Here is a 27,068-nt window from a genome sequence, read left to right on the forward strand (position 1 = left end):
TTGTCAAAGTGTCATGGTTTTGTGATTTTCGGTTATTGGTAAGTAAGTAACGTAAGTTAAATGTTCTGTGGCAAAATCTTAAATACAAATAAAAGCACAAGCAAAAAAACGGTGTATGTTTCAAAACATTAGAATGTATATATTGTTTTCAAAAAGTTTTATTACTTATATATTAAATATACTCTGTATTTTAAATGTGGCCTAAGACAATTCCTCTTCATTCAATGCAGCCCAGGCAAGTCAAAAGGTTTGATACCCATGCCCTTAGATGATCAAATGAAGAAGAAATTAATATCCTTACTTTGGCTAACTATACCTATATTCACATGTAGCATTACTAGTTAAGTCTAATTACTGTGTATTCACCTATGGGGATTCTGTAAAAAACAATCTTGCACAAAAAGTGGCATTTCATATTTGTAATGAATATGTAAGATTACTAACTTCTGTCAAGGTGGCCTATGCAAAATGAAAAGTTTCCTAACAGGCACATATAATGAAATCTCACTATGTCCCAAATTTATGTCCCATAAGTTCCATAAAATATGCATTCTTAATAAAAAATAAGTTAATAAGATATTAATTTTATATTAATAAACTTATTAAGTAACACTAATATAATTAACATTCTCATAACATCAAATCTGATTTTTGATGCAGTGCTTAATTACTGTTTAGCAATCATGGATGAATGTTCAATAATCAGACTAAAACAAAAAAAAATTATTTTACCATGATGCATAATCAATCAGCCATGTGTGATTTTTCCATTCTGTCAAATGCATCTCACTGATTTTTTTGTTTTTAATTCCAGTTCACTCATCCAAAGAGTTTTAGTGGTTTCAGAAACAGTCTTGAGCAAAAAGAATTTGATTTTGTGACAAACTTTCGGATATTACTGAAAATAAGTAGTATTTACTACTGCTGCTGCAGTTCAGAATCCCTCATTAATCAGAATCTGTCTACAATGACAAGAGGTCATTCATTCAGTAGTGTTTTAATCCATGATTTTGGCTAAAGATTTTAGTTCTGCTACAGACGCTGTAGAGAAGAAACTTTTAATGAAGTGGATTTTTAAAAGCTTATTCTTTTCAATGTTAAATAGATACAAGAGATTCCTATTGTTACCTGCATTTTCAACAATAAAGAGGAAACTCTATTTGCCTGGAAAATACTTTAACCACCAACAGCTGACAATGAAATAGGTTATAGAAGTATTGTTTTAACATTTAAAATGAGAAATAGAATGTATATTTACTAACGCATGGAGCAAAGGATCTAGCATTTATCTTTTCAGATTTTTTTTTTACAAGGTGATTAACATTTACAGACATTTCAGTGCTTACTATAAATATTTGATTTTGTAACGATCATTTTTTTCCTGTTTCTTCAATTACCATTGAACATTTTCTGATAATACAATTCAGTAACAAAAAATGTTGTTCTTCCAAAATCAAAATGGTCAGACTGGAAGCAGTACTTTTCCCCTTGAATAAGTGAGAGTAGTTCTTACATTTTCAGTGTTCAGGGCCAGTGGGCTGCAGTTTCTTTTTTCATAATGCAACTTGAACATCTAATTATTTTCAGCCTGACAGCTTGAAACCTTGAACTGTACACTAAGTCAGCTGAAGCATGGTGAACAGCAGTATTGCCAGCTTATAAACAAATCAAGTGTGAAGTGTCCTCCATTGGTTGTTGCTGTGACAGCTGAAGCTGCAGTATTAACTTCATACTGTTGCAACCATATTATATTGAAACGTATTATAAATTAGAAACAAATTCAATTTCGCAAAACTTAATTTGCAGTGTAGTTGTGGCTTAGTAAATTTTGCAAGTAAAAACTCCCACGTACTATGAAAGCAGTAACATTTTCAGGCACAAGAAAACACTGGGAGAAATGTGTATGCTGAATAGATAGCAGGTCTTAATGACTTAACTACTAAATTCATCGGGATCAACAGCTTCAGTTCACAACATTAATGAAGTTAGATCGATTTGGATTATAGCATGCAATGCAAAATTAATCCTACAGTAACTACTGAAGCAGTAATACTATTTTCAAATGTACAGATTGCATTTTGGTAAATTCATTTCACTAATAAGACTTATGGGCACATTTTCCAGCAGATATTTTGCAGATATCTGTAGATAAATTATTAGCAAGAAAAAGTTACCTTCATAAGGAATTTGTACTTCAACTTTCTTTCCTGGACTCAATTCAGTCTACTCTGTGACCACCAGCAGACAAGTCAGGAAGTAATATAATGTCATCAATAAATGTCCATGTTCGTATTTCCCTTTTTTGTGAAGGAAAACAGAAGTCAGTACTAGGTTTTGGTATACAAATATTGGAGGCGCAGCTTATGAACCTGTTTACAGAGTACAGTCACATCCAGAAATAAGACATACAATATGCTTCTGAAATGCTTTTTTATCTTGTTACAACACTTATTTTCAGTCGTTCTCACTTTTGTATCAAAGTTTATAAAACAAATTTCAAATAATTAAGAATACATTGATGCTTTTATCATGCCATTGTATTCATTTATACAATGTTCATGTTCTTAGTAAGTTACACAAGAAACTCTTTAACATCATAATATGAAAACTAGATTTGTTACAGTTAGTTCAAGACTTTTTACAGTCAGTTATGCATTCCTGTAATGTAATACGGAAAGTCACTTGATATGGAGATCATGACTGTGAAAGCTGAAATACAAAACTTAAGTTTACATGTTAAAATATTTTTGTCCTCAAACCAACGGAAGAATCATATACCTATAAATATATGCATGCTTATTTAATTATTGTACATATCAACATATACTTCCTTCCTGAGTCTCTGTAACTGTTCCTTTCATCATATAGAGTCTGAAAGAACAAGAGCGAGATTGACAAAGATATTTAGGCACTTAATGATGCAGTTCACCCACTGATGGGATTTTGAAAGTATGAAAGTCATATTCTATGTATAGATGCCTGCAGGGTATGGTTATTGAAGAGACTACAGTATTTTTTACCGTGTTCATGGAAGCTTCAGGTATCTAAAACCTCCTGCAAATATATGATGCAAAGAAAGTTTGGTAATTTTAAGTGCCTAAGGTTTTGATTTTACTCTTGAAGTTAAACTGTTTTCAGTTTGAAGCCCAAAGTCAAAGTCATTTTGAAGAAATACTGGGCAATATGTTGTATGCTGATTGAGGAGTAAATAATAGAACCATTACAAGACAATGAAGAAGTAACAAATACAATGATGTAAAAAAAACCTATAATAATACTATAAATGCAACACTGTCTATAGAACTTAAACTGAACACTGTAATTACATGAATACGCTTTTGGTTTTTCATACTAAAAAGCTGGATAATTCAATTTTCCTCAGGATGGCCAACTAACTTAGTAACATCATATGATAAGTTCAAAACAACTAAAAATTATAAAATTGGTAAGACAGTGAGATTATGAAATTATACTTTGATTTACAGTTTACTCTGAGTATGAAATGGACTAATTAGTTACTAAAAAGTGTTTTCAGTACAAGCACATCCTGTGTAAAACAGATTCTATAAAAATGCCAGTAAGCAACTACACATATTTGTTCATGCATCAACACTCCTACAGTTTTCCCCTACATTATTTCATTCTGAGCAAGTGAAATTTCGGCTACGTGGACAAAATATAACTATACCCATCTGTCAGGAAACGTACTTCTAACATATTCAGATATCATTAATATATTACATTCTTCCTGAATTTATCTTTCAAGCTGGAGTACTGGTCTGTATTATTGACAGGACTTAGCATTTTCCAAGAAGGATAAAATTTTATTTTCATTTGAAACATCTTCAAGGCCTTAAAATGGCAAAGGATATAGAGAGACTTTTTAAAGTTATTCTTTGAGATGCTAATAAATGATACATCAGCAAGACTGCACACTGACAGTCCTTGGCCCTGACAGAGGAACTTAATTAATCCATCTAATTTATTGATCAATTTAGATGTAAAAACCCATCAGAGCTAAAATTAGCCTTTCAGTCACTCTGAGTTATGAAGCACAATTTATTACATAACTTCCCTGTGAGGGAAATTAAAAAAAAACTACTATCAGTCATCTAAAAGGTGCTGCCAAGACCGGTAAATTTGTTTCTAAAAGCTACACTGGACACCGACATTTGCTGTAGTTTCTATTTCATGTCAATCTATAATGGGAAAAAAAAAAAAAAGGCTAGATTAATCTACTTTCTGTAATTCCTAAATGATATAGGTAATAGTCAACAGCACTTTTACAAATGTTTTTGTGTTAGGAAGTTAAAAAACTATTCATAAAGAAGAAAAAAACTTCAAATTATATAATCTTTATATTGTATAGAGACAGAAATGTCTATGTTACTCTGACACCCCCAAAAAATCTCAGAGAAACAGTGAAACCACATGATCTAATACATCCAGACACTTAAATCAGAGCTTGTAGCTTAGAACAACTTGAGTCCAACCAGTATTATGTACAGATGAGTGAAATAAGTTGTTAGGCCATAGCTTTTTAGTGAAAATAAGGCATTTTCAAAAGATATATTTTATATAGAGAACATTTATCTATGATTCAGTTCAGGAATCTGTTCCACCAGAACATCTTAAATCATCATAAGCAGTCTCAATTATACATGAGTAGGTAATGTATATACACACTTTATGTGTATACACACAAGTATTATATTAGACAAGCAGATAGCATTGAAGGCTTTTTTAGAGTTTTTTGTTGTTTTTTTTGGTTGGTTGGTTGGTTTACCTTGTTTGTTTGGTTTTGTTTTAAATAATAGCAACACTTAAATTTTTTTCAGCTCCTCTAGCATGAACTTTGTCTTAGATTCCTTATGTCTTTCTGTGCTGAAACAGAATCATAGAAACATAGAGGCAGTATCCTCAGGTGGAACGGACTCTCAAGGACCATTGAGTCTAGCTCCTGGTTCTACACAGAACCACCCACAAATCAAACCCTATGTCTGAGAACTCTGACACGAGCTTCTTGAACTCTGGCACTTAGGGCCATGACCACTGCCTTCTAGTGCAAAACCTTTCCCTAACCCCGAGCTGCCCCTCCTCTGATGCAGCTCCATGCCATTCCCTTGGGCCCTGTTGCTGTCACAGAGAGCAGACCTCAGCACTGCCCCTCCAACTCCCTGTTGGGAGCTGCAGCCATCATGAGGCCTCCCCTCAGCTCTTCTGCTCTGGGCTGAAGAAACTGAGAGACCTCAGCCGCTCCTCACACATCTTGCCCTGTACAACCCTCACCACCTTCATCAATCCCTTTGAACTTCATGTTATTTATTTCCCACATAGGTATTCCCTAAAAGATTTCTAAATACTTTAAGCATGAATTTATCCTCTGTCAAGACATGACTTCAGCATTATTAATGATTCAACCCAGTAACATAAAGTTCATGGGTCTCCCATACCAAGAATGTTGTTTATGCATGCATTTTCCCAGCAGCTGCATTTAAAGAAGTTGGGTTAGACATTGCTCAATCCCTTCAAGACAATCAGACCACAGAAACCTGACAATCAAGAAAGGTTAAAACTTACGGTGCCCACACGTGAACAAGGTGATCTCTCATTTCAGATCATCAGTTTACAGTCCTTTTGTATTTCATTTTATGTCATTTTCATTAAGGAGACTGAACTAAGGGGGCAATTATGTTCACTTGACGAGATAACAGAAGCTGGAGACAATTGCGTTTGCAGATTGAGCTCAGGTTTGACTTTATAATAAATTTACAGCATCCTTAACTTTTTTTAGAAGAATAGATTTCCCTGCCTTACAATCACCTGCCATAGGAGAGCAGAGAAGTGGGAAGGACAGGGCTACATAATCTTTTAATTAACTGTATCATTTACGGAAATGAAGATAAAGTAGAGACCTGAATCATAAGCTATTCACTCTGTCCTTGCTTTTTTTTTCAGGGACCATCTCAAATAAACATCTGGATTTATTTAACATTTAAAATTACAAAGAAAAGTATTTTTCATTTTTCTTAATAACTATGCTCTTACACTGAATTACATTTAAAGCAAGACAAGCAATGCCTTTGATACATTACTTAGCACTCTTCAAATAACAAGTAAAGAACCCTTTGGCACTCCAAAGGTTGTGAAAGGATTTCCTCAGAACTAGAAAAGATGCACTTATATGACAGTAACTAAAAGCCAGGGTAGTTTTCAAAGGCATCCCTAAAATAATGTGACAAGCTCTATTTTTTTTGCTTCTATTTACATAAACAGTTTACTTTATGGTCTTGAGCAGATGAGATTGGATGATTCCCTGCTTTCTTTGAGGCATTTCCCATTCCAGAACTGTTTCTGATGAAGCTAGTAAGAAACTGTGGGATGTCTCCTTCTAAATGGGCATGTACAACAGAAAGAGGGAACTTCAACATCTGGGAAATGACAGGCCAGTCAACCTCACCTCCATTCCTGGAAAGGTGATGGAACAACTTGTTCTGGGTACCCTCACCAAGCAATTGGAAGAGAAGAAGGTTATCAGGAGTAGTCAACATGGATTCACACTTGACCAACCAAGTCACCTTCTATGATGTCATCACTGACTGGGTAGATGGGGGGGAGAGCAGTGAATATTGTGTACCTTGATTTCAGCAAGGAGTTTGACACCGTCTCCCACCACATCCTTGTTATGAGACTTAGAAATTGTGATGAGTGGACAGTGAGGTGGACTGAGAACTGGCTGACTGGCAGAGCTCAGAGGGTTGTCATCAGTGGCACAGAGCCTGGTTGAAGGCCTGGTTGGAGGCTTGGTGATCCCCAGGAGTAGGTGCTCGGTCCAGTCTTGTTCAACATCTTCATCAGCGACCTGGAGGGAGGGACAGAGCCTACCCTCAGCAAGTATGCTGAGGATACAAAGCTGGGAGGAGCAGCTGACACACCAGAAGGCTGTGCTACCATTCAACAAGACCTGAATAGACTGGAGAGCTGGGCAGGGAAGAACCTGATGAGGTTGAACAAAGAACAAGTGTAGAGACTTGCACCTAAGCAGGAATAACCACATGCATCAGTACAGGTTAGGGGATGACCTGCTGGAGAGAACCTCTGTGAATAAAGACTGGAGTGTTATGGTGTACAACAGGTTGGCCATGAGCCAGCAGTGTGCCCTTCTGGCCAAGAAGGCCAGTGGTATCCTGGGGTCCATTATAAAAAGCATGGCCAACAGGTCGAGGAAGGTGATTCTCTCCCGTTAATCTGCCCTGATCAGGCCACATTTAGAATACTGTGTCCATTTCTGGGCTCTGCAGTTCAAAAAAGAACAGGATCTCCTAGGAGTCCAGCAGAGGGCCACAAACACGATAAAGGGCATGGAGCATCTCCCTTATGAGGAAAGGCTGAGTAACCTGGGTCTGTTCAGCCTGGGGAAGAGAAGACTGAGAGGAGATCTGATTAATGTTTATAAATATCTAAAGGGAGGTGGGAGGCAAATGGATGAGGCCAGGCTCTTCTTGGTGTTGTGTAGCAACAAGGAATAATGGCCTAAAACTTGAACACAGGAAGTTCCATATAAACACAAGGAAAAATTTATTTATGGTAACGGTGATGGAGCACTGGAACAGATTGCCCAGAGAGATTGTGGAGTCTGCTATGGAGATATTCAAGACCCATTTGGACACCTACCTGTGTGACCTATTGTAGAGTATCTGCTTTGGCAGGGTGGCTGGACTCAATGATCTCTTGAGATTCCTTCCACCCCCTGCAATTCTGTGATATGCGGTTATATTCCGAAGGAGGGCCATGCTCAGAGCACAGCTGGAGAAGGAATGCCTGTATGGTTCTGTGCAGTCAGATCTCAGTTATTCCCGATATGCTTGAAGATATCCTGCACCTATATCAGCCTCCAAAACAGCCGTGGCAGTGCCATAGCATAACACTCATCTTTAGTTACAAGTCCTTCATATGTCAATATGCCTGTAATCAACTACACGCTGATAGCATAAATGCCCAAGTCAGCAAAAACTACTGTCACTATAGGGGGAGAAGAACCTGGTGCAGAACATCATATGCTGAGATTTAGGTATGTTTAAAGTACGCCAAATGAGGATATATGTCTGAAACCACCACGGGTGAATCTCCTAACCACTTGCCGGCTTTAATACACTCTTTATTCTCTTCCCATTTCTTCCTTTATGTTTTCTTCTTTCTCAAGCTCTCAGCCTCCAAACATTGCCAAATACTTCTTCAAAATGGAAGCATTTCTATATGAAGTATCAGAAAAAGCAGAATGTGCCTGCAGAAGTCAGTCAGTAAAAACACATTCTGGATTGGTTAGTGAAACAAAATAAGAAAAGCAACAAGGTATAGCTGAATAGCTGCATGGAATGTCATTTAGCTGAAGTTGTTTGGATATCTTCTAGAGATATAAAAAAATATATACCTGTAACCTTATATATAATAAATATAGTCAAAGTCTGCTAAAATGTGGTCTTGGATTCTGTGGTAAGAGACGGATGGAAAAAAAATCTCAATCTTATACTTCATATACATACAATGAATATGTTTTATCTCAAGTAGAATTACTATGTTCTTTACTAGTCACTGTTAAGTAAGCAGTAGATAAATGAAGTTTTATAATTAAAATATATTGTTCTAATAAATGCACTGATGATGTCTTAGAAACTTCTATGAAGTACATAACATTTAAATTAGAATATTTTATTCTTTGAGAACAATAGAGTGCTATTTTGCAGACAAGCATTTGTCAGAACAAAGTGTTCACAGAAATGCTAGGTGAGTGTCTTCCAGAATGCAGTGATTCAAAATTCCAGTCACTTTTGATCTTTTCCTTGGTATAACAATAAAGCAAGAAGGAGGAAGACTCACAGAAAAACAAGCAAAGGGCAGAGAGAAATTAAAATCCCATTTTGTGTTTAGAACTATTTGTGCATTTCATCCTCTCAAAACAAGATTAATCACAATTACCTACTACCTACTGTTATCATTAACATATTACAAACCAAAGTTAAAAAATACTACTTTTATTTTTGTAAATCAGCTTCGGAATATCTTAAGGTATGGGAGAAATCCTAGTACACTGGTCATGCTTACCAAAATGAAAAGACTGGATGAAAAAAATACTGCAAGATATTTAGTTAATTCAGATGGTCCAACAGAAAATCTTCATGATGTGGAGAAGGAAGCCATTTAAGATTTAAATGGAAAACTTACAAGAAGAATGGAAACTGAGCATCTCTTATAGAAAAACTTCATAGTATTATTAAAAACATTTTTTTCAAGTGATAAATAGTGTAGTATAGTGAATATTAAGCTAACCTAAGCTGCTCCCCGCTTTAAAGAAAATGCAGTTAAGGGAATACTGAAGATAAACAAATGCATCCATTTATGATGGCAGACATCCACACCTACCTACGCGCCAAGATTAAAACAGTTATCCTTAGAGAACGGAGCTGACAGTTATCAAGAACACTGCAGAAAGTGATAAGCCTTCTGCTGGTTACACAGAAATTTAAGAGGAAAGAAAAATGAAAAAAAGAATGTGGTGAAAAAAAGTTTGTTTTCTATATCATTTTTGATATGTTTCAGTTAACACGATGGAATCTTCACTCATGGCGCATTACGTAACATGCATACATACATATATAAACATGTCAGGATAAAATGCATATATATAATATGTAAATATAACATGCATTTACATAAAAAGCTTGTTATATATTACATATAATACATACATATTATATTTTCCTCAGTATTGCTTTACTCATATTACACATTTCAGCGTCTAAACTGCAGTGTTTCTAATGATTAGGTACAAATCTTTATTAAAAATACTAAAGACTAGACTTCAGCAAAGCCTTTGACACTGTCTCCCACAGTATTCTCTTGGAGAAGCTGGCAGCCCGTGGCTTGGACAGGTACACCCTTTGCTGGGTAAGGAGCTGGCTGGAGGGCCGGGCCCAGAGAGTGGTGGTTAATGGAGTTAAATCCAGCTGGCAACCAGTCATGAGTGGTGTTCCCCAGGGGTTGGTGCTGGGGCCTGTCCTCTTCAATATCTTTATTGATGACCTGGATGAGGGCATTGAGAGCACCCTCAGTAAGTTTGCAGACGACACCAAGCTGGCAGGAAGTGTCAATCTGCCTGGGGGTAGAGAGGCCCTACAGAGAGATCTGGACAGGCTGGATCTCTGGGCTGAAGCCAATGGGATGAGGTTCAACAAGACCAATTGCTGGGTCCTGCTCTTTGGCCGCAACAACCCCAGGCAACACTACAGGCTTGGGGAGGAGTGGCTGGAAGGTTGTGTGGAGGAAACGGACCTGGGGGTGTTGGTCGATGCTTGGCTGAGCATGAGCCAGCAGTGTGCCCAGGTGGCCAAGAAGGCCAATGGCGTCCTGGCTTGTATCAGAAATAGTGTTGCCACTAGGAGTAGGGAAGTCATTCTCCCTCTGTACTCAGCCCTAGTGAGGCCCCACCTCGAGTACTGTGTCCAGTTTTGGGCCCCTCACTGCAAGAAAGACATTGAGGCCCTGGAGCGTGTACAGAGGAGGGCAACAAAGCTGGTGAGGGGTCTGGAGCACAGGCCTTATGAAGAGTGGCTGAGGGAGCTGGGATTGTTCAGTCTGCAGAAGAGGAGGCTCAGGGTGGACCTTATCACTCTCTATAACTACCTGAAGGGAGGTTGTAGTGTGCTGGGGGTCAGCCTCTTCTCTCTTGTAACTAGTGACAGGATGAGGGGGAATGGTCTCAAGTTGCGCCAGGGGAGATTTAGGCTGGACATTAGGAAATACTACTTTTCTGAAAGAGTGGTCAGGTGCTGGAATGGGCTGCCCACAGAGGTGCTTGATTCACCATCCCTGGAGGTGTTCAAGAAACATTTAGATATAGCGTTGAGAGACATGGTTTAGTGGGGTTACTGGTGGTAGGTGGATGATTGGACTGGATGATCTTGTAGGTCTTTTCCAACCTAGCTAATTCTATGATTCTATGATTCTAAAGTGATTTTAAGTAAGAAAATACTTAAAAAATCAAGATAAATTATATAACTGTGTCTAATTTAGATAAAATGAAAACACTGCTTCCACTTGTGTATGTTTGTGTGTGTGTGCGTGTTAAAAGAAAAATGAAATGCAAAGAGAGAAACAAAAATACTTAGGTATATGTAAATTACCTTTAAGATATCAAGAAAAGAAGAAGACAGATTTTATTTCATTAATTTTAGACATAAATTGCACAAAAGATTTTGTTCCACTGCTACCAACAGAAACAATTAATTGAAATATTTAGAATAGAGCTAACTCATAACTGTCATTTTGGGGCCTAGGCTCAATCTCATCAAAGTCCATTACGCTCAGATTAGATTATTTTAGATACTCCACCTGTGAAGTGTATAATGTTTGACATCAAATTTACTTATTACTAGATAAATATAAAAAACACATGCTAGATTAAAGAGACTGTGGGAATATTAAATTAGTGAAAACATAAAATAACACAATGAAGTAGATTGCCTGGCTTTCATAAAATGAGAAATTATCTGATTCCATGCTACGTGAGATTGAAAGGGAATATGCAAGTACAAAGGAGTGAAAACACATCACATTCACTTTTTATATGGTGAAGGAAAACTACTGAGTTTCCTATAGCCTTTTTTTCTTTAAAATATGATGTAAGAACTTACTATGCCATGAGTTTGATATATGAGAGTATCAAACTTTGAAGCTTCTCCTTTTCATCTCAAGTACTAATTGAAATGACCAAGTTATACCAAAAAAAAAAAAAAAAATGGTATTAGCAAGTATCTGAAAGCGAATTTTAGCTCCAGAGATATTCAAGTAGGTATTCCTTAATGTGTTAAGCTATTTGAAATAAAAGGAACTAGGTTGCTATGAAGCATCTTCTGCACAGGTGTCTCACCAAGCATGTTTCTGTTCGTTGTCATTGCAGGCGAGTACTGTAGATCATCTTCACTAACATTTCTGAAAGGCTTCTGTTGAGAATGCATGAATCAAAATGAATAGCAGAACTACAAGTGATAATGTACATTTATTTGTCACTGAAGAGAAACACATTTTGTTTTCATACTTTTCTGGCTGGTAGCAATGCAACTTAAAAGAGGAGAAGATTATCCATAAATAACTTGGAGAAATATAGAATTCATTCTCAACATGATCTTAAGTTATTTATTTCTTCCGTTGTATTATTAATGAATAAGCCAAGATGTCAGACACAGCAGCTAGCCTAGTGGAAAACTGCAAAGAAGGCTACAATTCAGGTTCTATCACTGAATCACTACAGTATAAGAGAGAATTATTGATTGATAGGCACGCTCTCTACATTATGGTTTACATTAGATATTCCCTTGTCAGTGCATCTGAATCCATAGCTGCCAGAACATTAACATCGTCTGGATGGAGTAACAACAGAAGTGATGGGATCCTAGAGCTCTGATTCTTGAATCAAGAGTCACCCATTACTCTAAACAGCCTTAGCTGACATCAGAGAACAGAACTCTACACTGACAGACCACTGCACATTCTTGTTCTCTTCATAATCTCACCCTCTAAATTCCTTTTATTTATCCCAATATTCACCTCAAATAGAATTTATTACTCTGCAGATAATCTCTCTCAGCATAATTCCAGATACACAGTAATAGAATTAAATTTTTACTTTATGTATGCAGAGCACTACAGTAACTCTAAAAAGGTATTTTTCTGGTTTCTTATACCACAAAAGCACAGTAAAATCAGAGCAAAATTGGACAATACAATAACAAATGTTTTGTTTCTAAAAAAAAAAAAATCTTATCTGTTTGAACAATGATCCCATTCCTTTTCTCCAACATTACTCCCTCTAAATCAGAACATATATTTAAAGTAATATTTAATGACTGAGGAAAAGTACTATTAATATTTTCTTATTAATCTGGAGTCCTTATCAGCAACAGTAGATGCTTGCATACAAGTATTAGAATGGTTCCATTGTAAAGCTTCATAGTTTGAAATTAAAGTATCTTAAAGTCATGATTAAACACTCACAACATGCTAAAATTGAGAACATGATAAAATATGAGCAAGAAAAAAAGCTTTAAATATAGCTTTATCATGGCCAAAAAAGCTATATTTAGCCAATGATAGATTGGGCTTACGTCAAGCACATCTAAGTAGCAAAGACTATCATAATTACTTATCTGCTGCATATCCAATTCTCAAGATTTCAGTGCTGTAAGAACCAAAAGATAGACTGGCCTTTTTAAAATATTTGGAAATCCCTTACCCTCTTAGCTTACTCTGCCTCTTTTTTTTTTCCCCTCAGCTACAGGAGAATCCTGTTATTTCATTCACAGGAGAAAAACATTTCAGATGCGTAAATACATGAACTGAAACTAATGCAAATTGGATCAGAAGGAGAAATAAAATAATATTGAAGATAAACCATCAGAAAAACAATATACTGTCATGGAGAAGCTTACACTAACAATTATGACCTTTCTCTTCATGCTGGACTACATCAGAATGCTGGAATGTGCTATTCTAGTTTGTACTCTTATTCTCCTCTTTCTCATATTAAGGCAATTTATTCGTCCTGGAGGTAACGAATCAGAGTTGGAATTGTGCATTCAGTTTGCTTTTATTGAGCCTTGCCCCATATCTCTGGAATTTTCTTCTGGTATTGTCCCATTTACGAAGTGAGTAAGAGTTCAATTTCAGGAGAGAATGCTGGCTATGGAAATCAAAAAGGACTGTCAGTAGAAAAGAAAGAAAACCAAAAGGTTTATCGGTGGGGAAGAACGGAAAAGCAGAATAAAGACAAACAGAACTGCAGGACCTAGTGATGTATCAGGTCACTCTAGAAAAACAAAACCTGGAAGAAATGCTTATAAATTATCCCGTATTCATTATTAAAATGAATATAGACTGCCTTTATAAAGTAGTGCAGGAGAATAAGGAAAAAATATTCCCTGCCCCAAAGACTCTGTGGAATATGTAGAATTGAGTATTTCAATTAACAAATGAGCCTAAACATCACGTACAATTTTGCTTTATCTATTGAGTGGACTAACAATAGTTCTGCAAAAAGGCTTTGAAATACAAACCAAAAACTGCTTTTATGAAACACAGAATCTCTGACTACTGAAAGAATATGAGGATGATCAGAGCTTCTTGGTTTGCTAGCTTGTTTTTTTTATGACATTTGGGTCTAGTATAATAAATTGGGTTGAAGAGACTCCTTACCATAAGAGAAATTATATGGACATTAATGAAATCCCAGGCTTGTGTGTTATATACATACTTGTACAAAGCACTAATCTGCTATCAGCCCACACACACTCATCACACAAGCTTTTCAGCAAGACAGTGATTAATGGAGTGTTCTTATTAGCACTGGACTGCTAACTTCTCTCTGACTCACACTGGCAGGTGTGCATCTATTGCTGAAGGCAACTGTGAGAAAGACAGGAAGATCTAGAAGGGACCATTGAAACAGCCAGGTGTGGGACTGAAATTGGAGGTTTGCAATCTGTTATTTCAGTTATGAAGAAAAACAAATCCTAGGATGCGAGCCTGAACATGTGCACCAATCGTAGCTGTTGCTGTATGAGAAAGTAAACCACTCAGAGTTCGATGTTTTCATATACAGACTCTATGAAGATTTATAGTGGGTTTTGATAGTACAAGGAGTGAGACTTCATGGGGCTCTGCTCCAGAAGCACCTCTCGAAAGCCCTCCTGTCTCAGCTTTGAGCAATTCAGTGCTCCTGGCACTCAGAAATGATCACTAGTGCTGGTGATGATTCTTTGCCAGCAAGATAAGATCAGTTGTTTTAGACTGAAGATGAGAACTTGAAGGAATTAACCGCTTTCTCTAGGATCCTCTTTATGTCTGGCTGTACAAACTGTACATCTAAGGAGGAATGGCTGAAAAATAATCTGGATGTGCAAATGAAAAGCAGAAACACAGTAACTTTGAACATGAAGAATGAAATCATTTTAAGCAACAGATGATTTATTGATAAACCATGATGTATAAGCCATTCCTATTGTTCTATTCTTATACAGAGAAGAGAATTCATGGAAGTACGTGGAAGATAATATCTCTTTGAATTAGTCTAACTGGACTTTTAAATGCAAAGACCACACACAGCTGCCTGAGGTGGCTGCATGAAGCACTGTTTGGTTACAAGGAAGATCAACCACATGAACAACAGCTGGAATTCACATAGGATGTTAATCCTACAAATAGTAACAGATATCACTCTGCTTTGTTTTTCTTGTGAGATACAGCAGACTGTTGGCACAGCAGATAATGACGGTCACACTTCTTTTGCATACTCAAGCTGTGCCTCCCAAGCTATATTGCCATTTTACAGCGAAAAATAAACCAACATTACAGAGTATTCTATGCATGGCAAAAAAAAAGGCGATGACAGTGCCTTCTAATGGAATACAAACACATAGAGCAACAGCAGGTAAAAAAGAAGGAAAATTAGCTCACACCTTCTGACAACTCATGACAGTACAAGAGGAATGCAATCTCTATCCAAAAAGATGCTACTCCCTTGGCTGCTAATCCCTAAATGAGGGTAAGGAGGGGTGGATGCAGGCTCTACCCCTTCCAGTCACTCAGGTGCATTGCTTGAACCTGAGTTCCCTGGGTTAGTCATGCCTTGTCATCTGGTGCTCAACCATTGGTTCAGGCTGTGGCCTGGCAATTCCACTGCAACAGTGCAACCAAAGACATTATTTGTTGCTATTCTATTTCTGAAATTTAAATTTTACATGAGAATAATTACCCTCCTTACCCTCATTTAGGGATTAGCAGCCAAGGGAGTAGCATCTTTTTGGATAGAGATTGCATTCCTCTTGTACTGTCACCAGTTGTCAGAAGGCGTGAGCTAATTTTCCTTCTTTTTTACCTGCTGTTGCTCTATAGTGTTTGATTTAGGACTATTATGTGTATGATTTATGAGTGTATGATTTAGGACTCTCATTTGTTTAGATATCTGAGGCAGTGCCATTTAGAAATACTAATTCAGAAGCTACAAATTTCAGAGGACTAAAAGAAAGTTTGAAAGCCAAGTGTGTACACACAGTACAGTTTAGAGTTTGCATTCATACAAAAAATCTTGGGACCAGTGCCCTTCAACATCTTTATAAATGACATAGACAATGGAATCAAGTGCACCCTCAGCAAATTTGCAGATGACACCAAGCTGAGCGGTGCAGTCGATATATTAGAGGAAAGGGAAGCCATCCAGAGGGACCTGGACAGGCTGAGAAGTGGGGCCATGTGAACCTAATGAGGTTCAACAAGGCCAAATGCCAGGAGGGCAATCCCAGGTATTTATACAAATTGTGGGAAGAACTCCTTGAGAGCAGCCCTGCAGAGAAGGACCTGGGGGTCCTGGTGGGCGAGAAGCTGGACATGAGCCAGCAGTGTGTACTGGCAGCCTGGAAAGCCAGCTATATTCTGGGCTGCATTAAAAGAGGAGTGGCCAGCAGGGAGAGGGAGTTGATTGTCCCCCTCTACTCGGCTCTTGTGAGGCCCCATCTGGAGTACTGCATCCAGGCCTGGGGCACCCAGCACAAGAACGACGTAGAGCTCTTGGAATGAGTTCAGAGGAGGGAGACCAAGATGATCAGAGGGCTGGAGCACCTCTCCTATGAAGAAAGGTTGAGGGAACTGGGCTTGTTTAGCTTGGAGAAGAGAAGGCTCTGGGGAGACCTCATTGTGGCTTTCCAGTACTTGAAGGGAGTGTATAAACAGGAGGGGGAAAGATTGTTTATGAGGGTGGATAGCAATAGGACAAGGGGGAATGGTTTTAAATTGAGACAGGAGAGATTTAGGTTAGATATTAGGAGGAAGTTTTTCACACAGAGGGTGGTGACACACTGGAACAGGTTGCCCAGGGAGGTGGTGAATGCCCCATCCCTTGAGGCATTCAAGGCCAGGCTGGATGTGCCTCTGGGCAGCCTGGTCTAATGGTTGGCAACCCTGCACTCAGCAGGGGGGTTGAAACTCGATGATCTTTGAGGTCCTTGAAAAGGGACCAGGCCACTCTATGATTCCACGAAAAAATAAAAATAAATTAGTCCATCAAGTTCACGTGAAAAATATGTCAGAGTTAGAAAGACTCCCAGTCAACACACATTGCTGGTATACCATCATAGCCTTATAGCCTTTAGGAATGAGCAAAATATGTTCAATGGCAACTGTTTTTACACTCATACAAATACATCCTAATTAAGTCAAATCAAGTCTCGAAATCCTTGCTTCTGTAAAGGAGTTTTAGAAAAAAAAACAACCTTAATAATAATAATTTAAATATCTATAAATTGTAATCTAAAAAACTTTTTGAACAGAAATAGATTCATTACTTTCTATTCATTTTTTTCTTTTTTAAATTATACGTGTAGGGAGGATGGGTGTGCAAACATCTTTCTTTCTTTCTTTCTTTCTTTCTTTTATGTCCTTGTCCAAAGACAAAGAAATAATCAGGAGCACTAAAAGGATAGACTTCCATTTAGAACCATCAAATAAAAGCCACTAACACTTGCTTGAAGGCATGAAAGACACCTTTGGGATTAGCACTTTGTAAAATTCTTTTGGCTTAATAGACAAATGGCTGTTTATATATATGTACTATGTGTAAATTCCTATTCCTCAGATGCATAAATCCTCTTACTCAAAGAGAAGGTACATGCTTTCTGATTACATATCCATCAGCACATTTACCAAGCAAGTAGTTATTAAAAAAAAGGAGGAAAGAAGAAACGCTGCATTTCAGGCTTGCAGATGCTATCCAAGCCTGAGGTTAGATTTCAGGCACAGTGATTCACGTTTTTCCCACAAAATATCTTTTTTATTTCTTCCACAAATTCATTGCTTGTTCTATATTTAGCATTGAAAATTATTTTCACTGTACTTTGCAACAAAACTAAGCAAAAATGGAAAAGAAAAAAAAAGTGGGAAATATCACAAACTTTAATCAAAAGGGTACCTTGGACCTCAAGTTCCTGAGGTCACATGACCTGGAAAGGAAAGGAAGAGAAAAACACAACAACTCTAATTTGGCTGCGATGGAGAGACAGAAGCAGATAGCAAGGAAGAGGATGAGCCCTAGTCCAAGTCACTTGCATTTGGAAATACGTGGGAATGTAGGGATGAAGATGAAAACAGAGAGAGAGATTAAACAAAACCAGTCAAAAATAAAATAGAAAAAGTCAGACTTATCTTAAGCATAATGTTTCTAATCAGGACTTCAGTTTCTAGAAGTCTGTAAGATCTCTGGAAAAATGCTAGCGGCCCATCAGTTCATGCTAAGTACACATTTTCAAGATTCACAGACTGAATTGTGAAAGTAAAAAATAAAGCTATATTAAAATTAGAAATAATTAAAAAAAAAACAGAAATTGTTTTGTGTCATCTGTGGAAACTGTTCTATGTATTTTGGGCAAGGAAGACAAATCAATGTTATACTTATTCTACTTTAAAAAAAAAAAAAAACTAACATAAGGAATACAGGGATTAAGTTATCCTGGAAGAAATCTGTATGCATTTTTTAACATTGTAAATATTATCTTCACCCTGAAACTGTCAAAGTATGCTTTTCTGCTATGGTTAACAGTTCATAAGTCCTGAAACAAAAGAAGGACCATTAATGTGTCAATATATACATAGACTTAGCTACAGGACTTTTCTCTAATAACTTCTAATTGTACTGGAAAATATTTTTAGGAGAAAAAAATTCCGCGTGGTTGGTTTTTATTGTCTTTATTTAAAAAGAGAATCCATCACAATAATTCTTCCAATGGTTAAATACTCATATAATATAAAAATATTATTTGCCTCATACCTAATCTGTTTTTCTGCCTTCAACTTTCAGTCATGCTCAGACTTACAGTATTAAGGATTCTCACTACTACAACATGGATATTTGTATTACTAAATGCTAGGGTATATTAGAAAGAATGATGCTTTTAAGCATTCATTTTCATAAATTCATTTGATATTCACTTCAGTAACAGCAGTTGGGAGACATTTGTTTTATATTAATGTGAATGTCATATCCATTTTCAAATAAACTTTGTTCCAATCTAGCATTATTATGCTTTTAAAATTAGGTGCCACTGAATACTTCAATAAAGATTTATGATGTAGACGTATGATATAAGCAAATTATTGTCTGGTTATTAGTTAAAAATGATAACACTGGGCTGCAGAGGCCTTCTCAAAATTTACCATCAGAAAGGTTTAATTGATTAAATTCTGGAATAATTTCCTAAAATAAATAAACATCATAGGCAATTTGCAGCACTGAAAATTCCACCCAACTGCTAAGCTTCTGCTTAACAAATCTGTACATCTACAAAACTTACATATAGAATTATCAGCCTGTCAGCTCTGAAATCCTAAAGTGCAACACAGCATCTGCCCTTTCCTCTGAGACAGTAATGAACTCCAAAGATCTCTTCTCTCAATTATCACATTCACTTTATGAAGAAGGTACTGCTTTGCCACAAATACATTTTCTTAATGCAATAAAACAAGCAACTGACCAAAAACTCAATTTGTTTAAAACAAAATGTTAATGAAAATGAAAGAATGGGGATAATTACAACTCTTGTTTTAAATACCATTGAAAAGTGATGACAGATCGCTGAGATGCATTTTTGGAAACTTTTCAGTCTTGAAATTTCTCCCAGTACTACTTCAGCATATTTTTTTGAAACTTTGTCACTTAAAAAAAAAAACATTAAAAGATCAAATACTAAGAGAATAAAAGGCTTTCTTTTTTTTAATTATCAGCTCTTCAGAATGATTTAAATGTCAATGTCATGCTTGTTTTAACTAAATCTTCCACCATCACAGAGTCAGTGAAGTAGAAATCAAGTTGTAATATAAATGTTGAAAAAAAAAATGCCCTCTACCAGCTGTTTCAATGATTCACTGATTACAGGGTTGTTTTTTTTTTAAAAAAAAAAGAACACAACAGAATTTCATGCCAGACTGCTCAGGTTAACTGGTTTCTCTGAGGAGTCAGAGAATAACCAGAGTGACAACATTTAGCAGGATGACTTATCTCTTCACCACTGTAATCATTAGGCTAAACAAACATACAAATCTTATGCATGATGAAGACTGATAAGAAGTGACAATACTTACACAAAAGGACCAATTACGTTAGCATGTCCATGGAGCAAGCAGTACAGCGGTATAAAGCATAATGTACTTTGGTGACCTGAATGATTACTCACATTAGAGTATTGGAGGTAGTGGAAGGAATGGAGTAACAACAAAAGCCTTCTCAAATTTAAAACACCAAATAAGTAAATTTTTACAGTGGTGAGGTTATGAAGTAATGCATCTGATTTCATGGGAGATTTCCAAAGATCAGGACATCACCACTGAGCAGGAAAGCTCCCACAACAGGCTGAAACCACATTATTCAACAGCCTCCAGAAAGCCTCATGGAATCATAGAATGGCTTAAGTTGGAGAGCGCCTTTAAGACTATCCAGTGCCAACCTCCTGCTGTGGGCAGGGCTGCCCTCCACCAGCTCAGGCTGCCCAGGGCCCCATCTAACCTGGCCCTGAGAGCCTCCAGGGATGAGGCACCATAGCCTCTCTGGGCAGCCTGTGCCAGGGCCTCACCTGGCATACAACAGAAAGCTAGCATATTCAGATTTCACTCTCTTTGAAGGTAATCTTAATGCTAAAGTAAACTGGAGATACTGAATGAAAAGATGTTTGCATAGTTTGGTTGAGGAATGAAGTACTGTTTGAGGAAAGATACAGATTTGAGAGAACAGATAAAGATACAATGATGAATAATTATTTTAATGCAGGATCATTAAAAAGAAATCAATGTGGACTTTCCCTTCTCCTTTTGTTTCTCATCTCATCAAAAATAAATTATATGACACATTCCATAGTATCTTACATGGATTTAATTAGGGGTGACATAAGCCTCACTTAAACTCATAAACACATTGTTTCAATCTGAAAGATTTCTGCTAATATATCAATAATCAATTATGGTACTGTCATTTTGCCAGAATGAGTGAAGTTGTTTCAGCACATACAAATGAAACCAGGTTAGATGTCAAGCCTTGATGCATTTGTTAGAGGCAGTGTATGACTGGCTTCCTAACTGACAGATCTCATAGCGATATGGAAAAATGAAGGAAAAGATCAAAAGTTGGAATCTTAGTACATTTTCTCATTGCATTCTGCTTTGCTTTCTGAGAAAGTTCCACTTGATAAACAACAACTTTCTCTTCCTGGGGAAACAGTAAATTATAACAATGCTGACTGGATCTGATGAAAAAACATATAGCAAAGGAATCTGTTGTGAGGTGAGATGCCTAGAAATATTTATTTATTTAGAAATATTTATTTTTTGCACCTTATATTTTTAGCTCTGCAGAAGCTGCTCCAACTCTGATCCGTTGTTTTTGTTGTTAGTGGCACTGGTGGGGTTATTTTTTCCTAAAATGCATTTTCTACATCTCAGTGATGGGGGGGGGGGGCGGGGGGAAAAAAGGGGGTGTGTTGCAGGGAGAAACTGTAGTTCCGTTTAGGATTTCCTCCTTAACTTTCAGGAAGAAGACTGGAAAATGAGAGAAGCATGTTCTGGAGTGCTTAGCACTGTTCAAAGAACCAGAGAAGCTTTGCGCTTTTGACTCTTCTGAAAGGTGAACAAGGGTACACAAGGGAAATCTGGGACATGGGAGTAATGAAACTTCCTTTGGAGAAGAATGCGTGTCAAAAGCAGATCTGAATGTGTTTTGCATTTATCAGACAGTGCTGGGTAATGTTATTTTAAAATAACAATAGGTTATGTAATCAGATATAACCTACTAAACAGATACAGAGAAGGTTTAATTAAATGTAAAATGTGAATCAACTAAAGGATATGAATAGTAGTACAAATCCAGAGGGTAAAATTATGACCAATCAGATAATATATCAACAATTAGCCCACCTACTAACTTACTAGGTTGGTCCCACAGTGTTTAGCATGAGTTATATTGATAGGTACTTACAGAGACCAAGAAGTCTGCAATGACACTGAAATATTGCTATAAGCCTTTTGAAAATGTTAACGTAATTGCATTTATTTTCTCTGAAGAGCTATACTGCTATCACAGTTACAGAATCAGCTGAATACTGAACAGATTTTAATACGTTTCAGTTGAAAGAAAGTTTGTCTGTGGTTTTGCCTGGTTTTGAGCACAAATCCTCGCTGTAAGTTGTCATTGCATAAATAAGCTCCAAGCAATCACTGATTGGATCTAGGTTAACCAAAATATGTGACTACTTAATACATTTGACTTTGTTCTCAGTTCAGAAATTTCTGAACACAGCTTTAGGGAACAGGCTGAAATATTGTTCATTTTGTATGCCTGCCTGACCAAGAAATAATGTTCAATGGACCACAGTTAGGGGACTGGGTCAGAGATGGGCGAAAGGGAAATTCTATTCTGCCAATACTAATATTCAGGCAACCAACACTATGGGTTGATCCAGTGAATATGCCCTGAGGATTTGCCAGTTCTCTCATAACAAGGATTCAGAAGTCAGCTTTGTCAGAAAGCTGAGAAAGACAGAAGCTGAGAATTTTAGTCTAAGACACTTCTTCCTCAATCCTTAATCTTACAGTAAAGAGAAGGAAATGTTCACATGAATATGCAGCAACTTTATCACTTATATTTTCTTTCAGGATGCTCAATTATTTTATCCATTATTTCTCAAAGAACCTATATACCTGCTCCATAACATCATCCGAAAGCAAATACAACGCTGTCAGAAAAAAGGGTGCAGTATCTCCAGTAGTATGTGAATTATTGTGAAATGGATCCTAGGTGAGATAACTTAAAAACAATCTGAACTAATTAAACTACAAATTGTGAATCTTAATTTTCTTCTAGATTTTCTGGTAAAGAAAAATAAAATAGCAGAGTCCCTTTCACAAAGACTTAATGATCTAATCACTGGTTTTATAGCATTTTATAGCACTATTTTACATTTCACTGTAATTACATTAGTTGCAAGCTCATCATCTGTTCAAAGACCAAGGGCTTGGGCAGGACATTCTCAGCAGTGTAGATACCTCTAGAATCACCTTCTTCACAATACCAACTTTATCAACAGGTAATGGTACAAAATCAGCAGTTTTATAGAGGCACAATTATCTTGCAAAACCTAATGAGATAGGCAATATACCAAATACCAGAAAAAAAAAGGCTAAATTTACAAATTTCCATGCCACTGAAATTCTACAGAAAGTAGCTATCAGAAATAAGGGTTATTTCACTGTTTAGCAAAAGCAATTTTTTGGCCCATTGGCTCTGTATATTTTATTTTATAGTTCACAACTAAAGAACATAAATTTTTCCTCCTTCTCAAGCTGCCTTAATTTAATATTTTGCCTTTTTTATGTCTAAGTAAAATGGCTTGGTAATTATTAGTAATAGAAAAAATAATTACATGTTTGCAACTGCTTCAGTGAATAAATTGTAATCATTGGGCCCTCTATGAGAACACAATGGACACTGAGTTCTATAAACATTAAGTAATATTATGCACTCTTAAACACATGATTGTATTTCTTATTGAACAAGTAAACGGAAATGTTGATTGGATAATCTTATTTTATTATGGTCTATACCTTATATTTACAGATGAAGGAAAGCTCGCTGTCCCTATGCTTAGTAACATAAACTGTAAACATTTATTGCAGTCAATAAGGACAGTGGATTTGTATCAACTGCAGATGCATTCTAACTTTTTTAAAGACTGATTTAGAATGCAATATGTAGAGGAACTTAGAAAATCTAGTAATAAATGTCAATGATTTGAATATATACCAGTTTGTGAGAAAAGAGCAATGAAAACATTTAAAAAACTGAAATAGTGATGGATATTCATACACTTTTTCATCTGAACTATAACGTAGTAAAACATGGGCAACATTTTAGGAATTTAACCTTTCTGTAAAAAGTTTTCCTTTAAACTGTCAGATTTGAAGAAACCAGTTTCTTTTGTTCCCTACAATCTCCTTCCTTCAAAAAGACTTTCTAAATGAGGAAGCCCATTCTGTTCCCATTCTGCAAAGTGAAGAAAAAGAATCAACTTGAGTGCATTCTTCTCACAAAGATGTCCTCTATTAGCACCTTGGAAATAGTACTTAAGTAAGTTACTTTAAAGTGTGCTTGGATAAATTTCTTTGCAAAGGAGAAAATATCAAACATGAAAAGCGGATAGTATAAGACCTTGGTTTAACAAAAAGCAAAACCTTAGTTAAATGTTTAAAGGATGGGAAACTTTTTGCTGCACTAAGAACAAGGTCTTTAGACTAGGCCACAGTGAAATTACAGCTATACATTGTAAGTAGTTTAATTTCATAAAGTATGTGGTTTTTGATCTTTATCATAGAGAAGCCCTAAAATCAAAACATCTAGATTAAATGTCTATTCAACCTGGCAGTTCTGCTTTAGCAGCTCTTTCTCCTTTTCCTGTGACCTCTTTCCATTCTTCAGAATGGGAAAAAATGCAGGAAATGGCAAACCTGATCTCTAGAAAGACTTCACCATATTGAAAGCACAGTTTGTATTGGTGACAGATATATTCACTTAGCAGGATAGAAAGGCCTGATTCATGTCAAGCTGGGCGAGATATATATTTGAAGGCTATTTCTTCAGTGTAACATATTATTAAACTTCTACATTTTCATGACGTATGTTCAATTATTTAAGTTGTTTTCTGTGAGACACTATCCTCATTAAGCACATACTGAACTAAACTTTTCATGAACTGTCATCTCAGAGAAAATACTGAGAAGTTGGGTTCTAAGTATAATGTTCTTAATATTAAGCTTCGTTGTTAGATTTTGAAATCAGATCCTCTGTGCTGTTTTGATGTAACAAAGAGGAGTACACACACATACACACCTTGAGAAAAAATCTCACAGTCAGATGACAGGGAAGAGAGACTTAGGAAAACAAATAGTTAACATCAGTCAAGAAGTGATGAAAAATGGACACAAAACTACTCATATTATCAGTGAATTTTACCCATTCAGTTATTCCAATTCATGCTGAATTGGGTATGACCGCCACCTAGATGAATTCACTAAACAATTACAAAGACTGTAAGTAAGACTGAATTTTCTTGGAAGTAGAAAAGACTTAGTTCACAGCCTTCTGCTTGTCCAGAAACAAATGGAATGGAAAATATTACTTTTTCTCCACATCTTTTTCCAATGTCATTCTTTCATGCTTTTTTCTCTACTAGTTTCTTATTCCCTGTTGATTTGCTAAGTTTCCCAAAGAGCTGACCAGTGAGTGCTATTTGTGTTCTCTTATCAACATCACTGACTATTCAAGAATATTTTCTCTGTTTTTTTATAACCTGTTTCATTCAGTTATTTACAAAATTACATGGATAGCACACAGTTTTTAAAGAAAATTATATGTTCTCTTTTCCTGAAATATAAAACATATTTTGTCAATTTGTAGAGGACATATGCATATTGCACCAGGAATTACTTGTTCTTACCAGAATTGTAGACAACACATTGAGTAGATACTGATACAATAAAAAATATTCTGTGATGGTGAAAGCCTTTTTTCCTCCAAAAATATCTGTCACCATAGGCCTGTCATTCCTTTATCTTTCTTATTACTAAGATTGAGAACAAAATAGAACTATTTGAGAAAGAAAAAGAATCTACACAGGTATGGATACTAGTGATAGATAAAGTGTAAAATTCATACATAAGTTTGTAATTCTAAGATGAGTCAGAGGTCTAAGACCCATTTTGTCCTCTGAATTTACAGTGTAATGTATTTTATAAGAGATTTGCAAATACTAAGACAGCTAAAGCACAGCACACAGTGAACTACCCTTTTTTTTCCCAGGCAGTATGCTATGAGTCCCTTTTTAGCTTCAGAACTGCAATGACTGAAATCTTTACAGCATTTTTGCATGAAATAGTGAGAATAAAAAATATATAGAAGTCATCTTTCTTCTTTGATCAGTATGGGAAGGAAAGGAAAGGAGAATAGAGAAGCATTTCATCATTTCATCAAATTAAATAAAGCCAAAGCCACAGCTGTGGCTGATTTTATGACTTTTGAAAAAGTCAGAAAAGTTACACAGATCAAACTCTAAAACACAAAATGCAAAACCTCCACATAATGGATGAACCACCTACACATCAGGTAATGCTGAATTTCATCTCACTTACATTCCTCTGAATAGGAACACTGGCCTGCTTTATTAGTTTGATCAACATTTATTGTGTGAGTACTGATTTTAAGGTTGAGGCTGGACACCAGAAAGGAAGCTAGCTTATCCCAACTGCTGCCCTGTGGCTCCAGTGAGACACTTCTGGGTAAAAAGGAGATAGTTCTCACCTTGCAAGCAATGGCGTGCGCTCAAAAAAATATTTTCTGAGGGCAGATGCACAGCATAAACTAGGAAGACAATCTGCACAGTGCAGGAGTGTCCTGTGAGGAGTGGGGAAAACAGTCTCAGAGGTGTCAAAGATAATGAAAGCTATATAATTTTCCTAGGAACCCAGAGGAGCCTACAAAGTTTTTGTAACCCAAAGAGCCACTGGGCTGGGAAGGACACCTCCGGCAAGGATACAGTGAACTGGGAAAGTTTATTTTCAAACATCTTCTAATAAACTGTGTGATCCAGATGATCCAGGATTTGTCTGTTGAGGAAATTACATTATGCAGTTACATTCTAATAAACACATATTTCTAATGATTAGTCCGTTCCACGGTGTTTTTGGCCTCCACGTTTAAGAGAGAAGCTGGCCACTACAAAATGTTGTAATTCATGATTCCATCATAAATGGATGGAATAGGTGAATTCCATGAATTCATGTTAGTAGGGTAAGAACTTCCTTCATGAAGTAGACAATTTGGTAACGAGTGGTCCCCCTGGTATAAGAAGCCCTTCTCAAACAAGGGCTCTGGGAGAAGTAGTAGAATCTAATTACTCTGGAAGAATCTCCTGAACACAGGAGCTGCAATGGAA

This window comes from Numida meleagris, chromosome 1, assembly GCF_002078875.1.
Source record: "Numida meleagris isolate 19003 breed g44 Domestic line chromosome 1, NumMel1.0, whole genome shotgun sequence".
NCBI classification, from domain to species: domain Eukaryota; kingdom Metazoa; phylum Chordata; class Aves; order Galliformes; family Numididae; genus Numida; species Numida meleagris.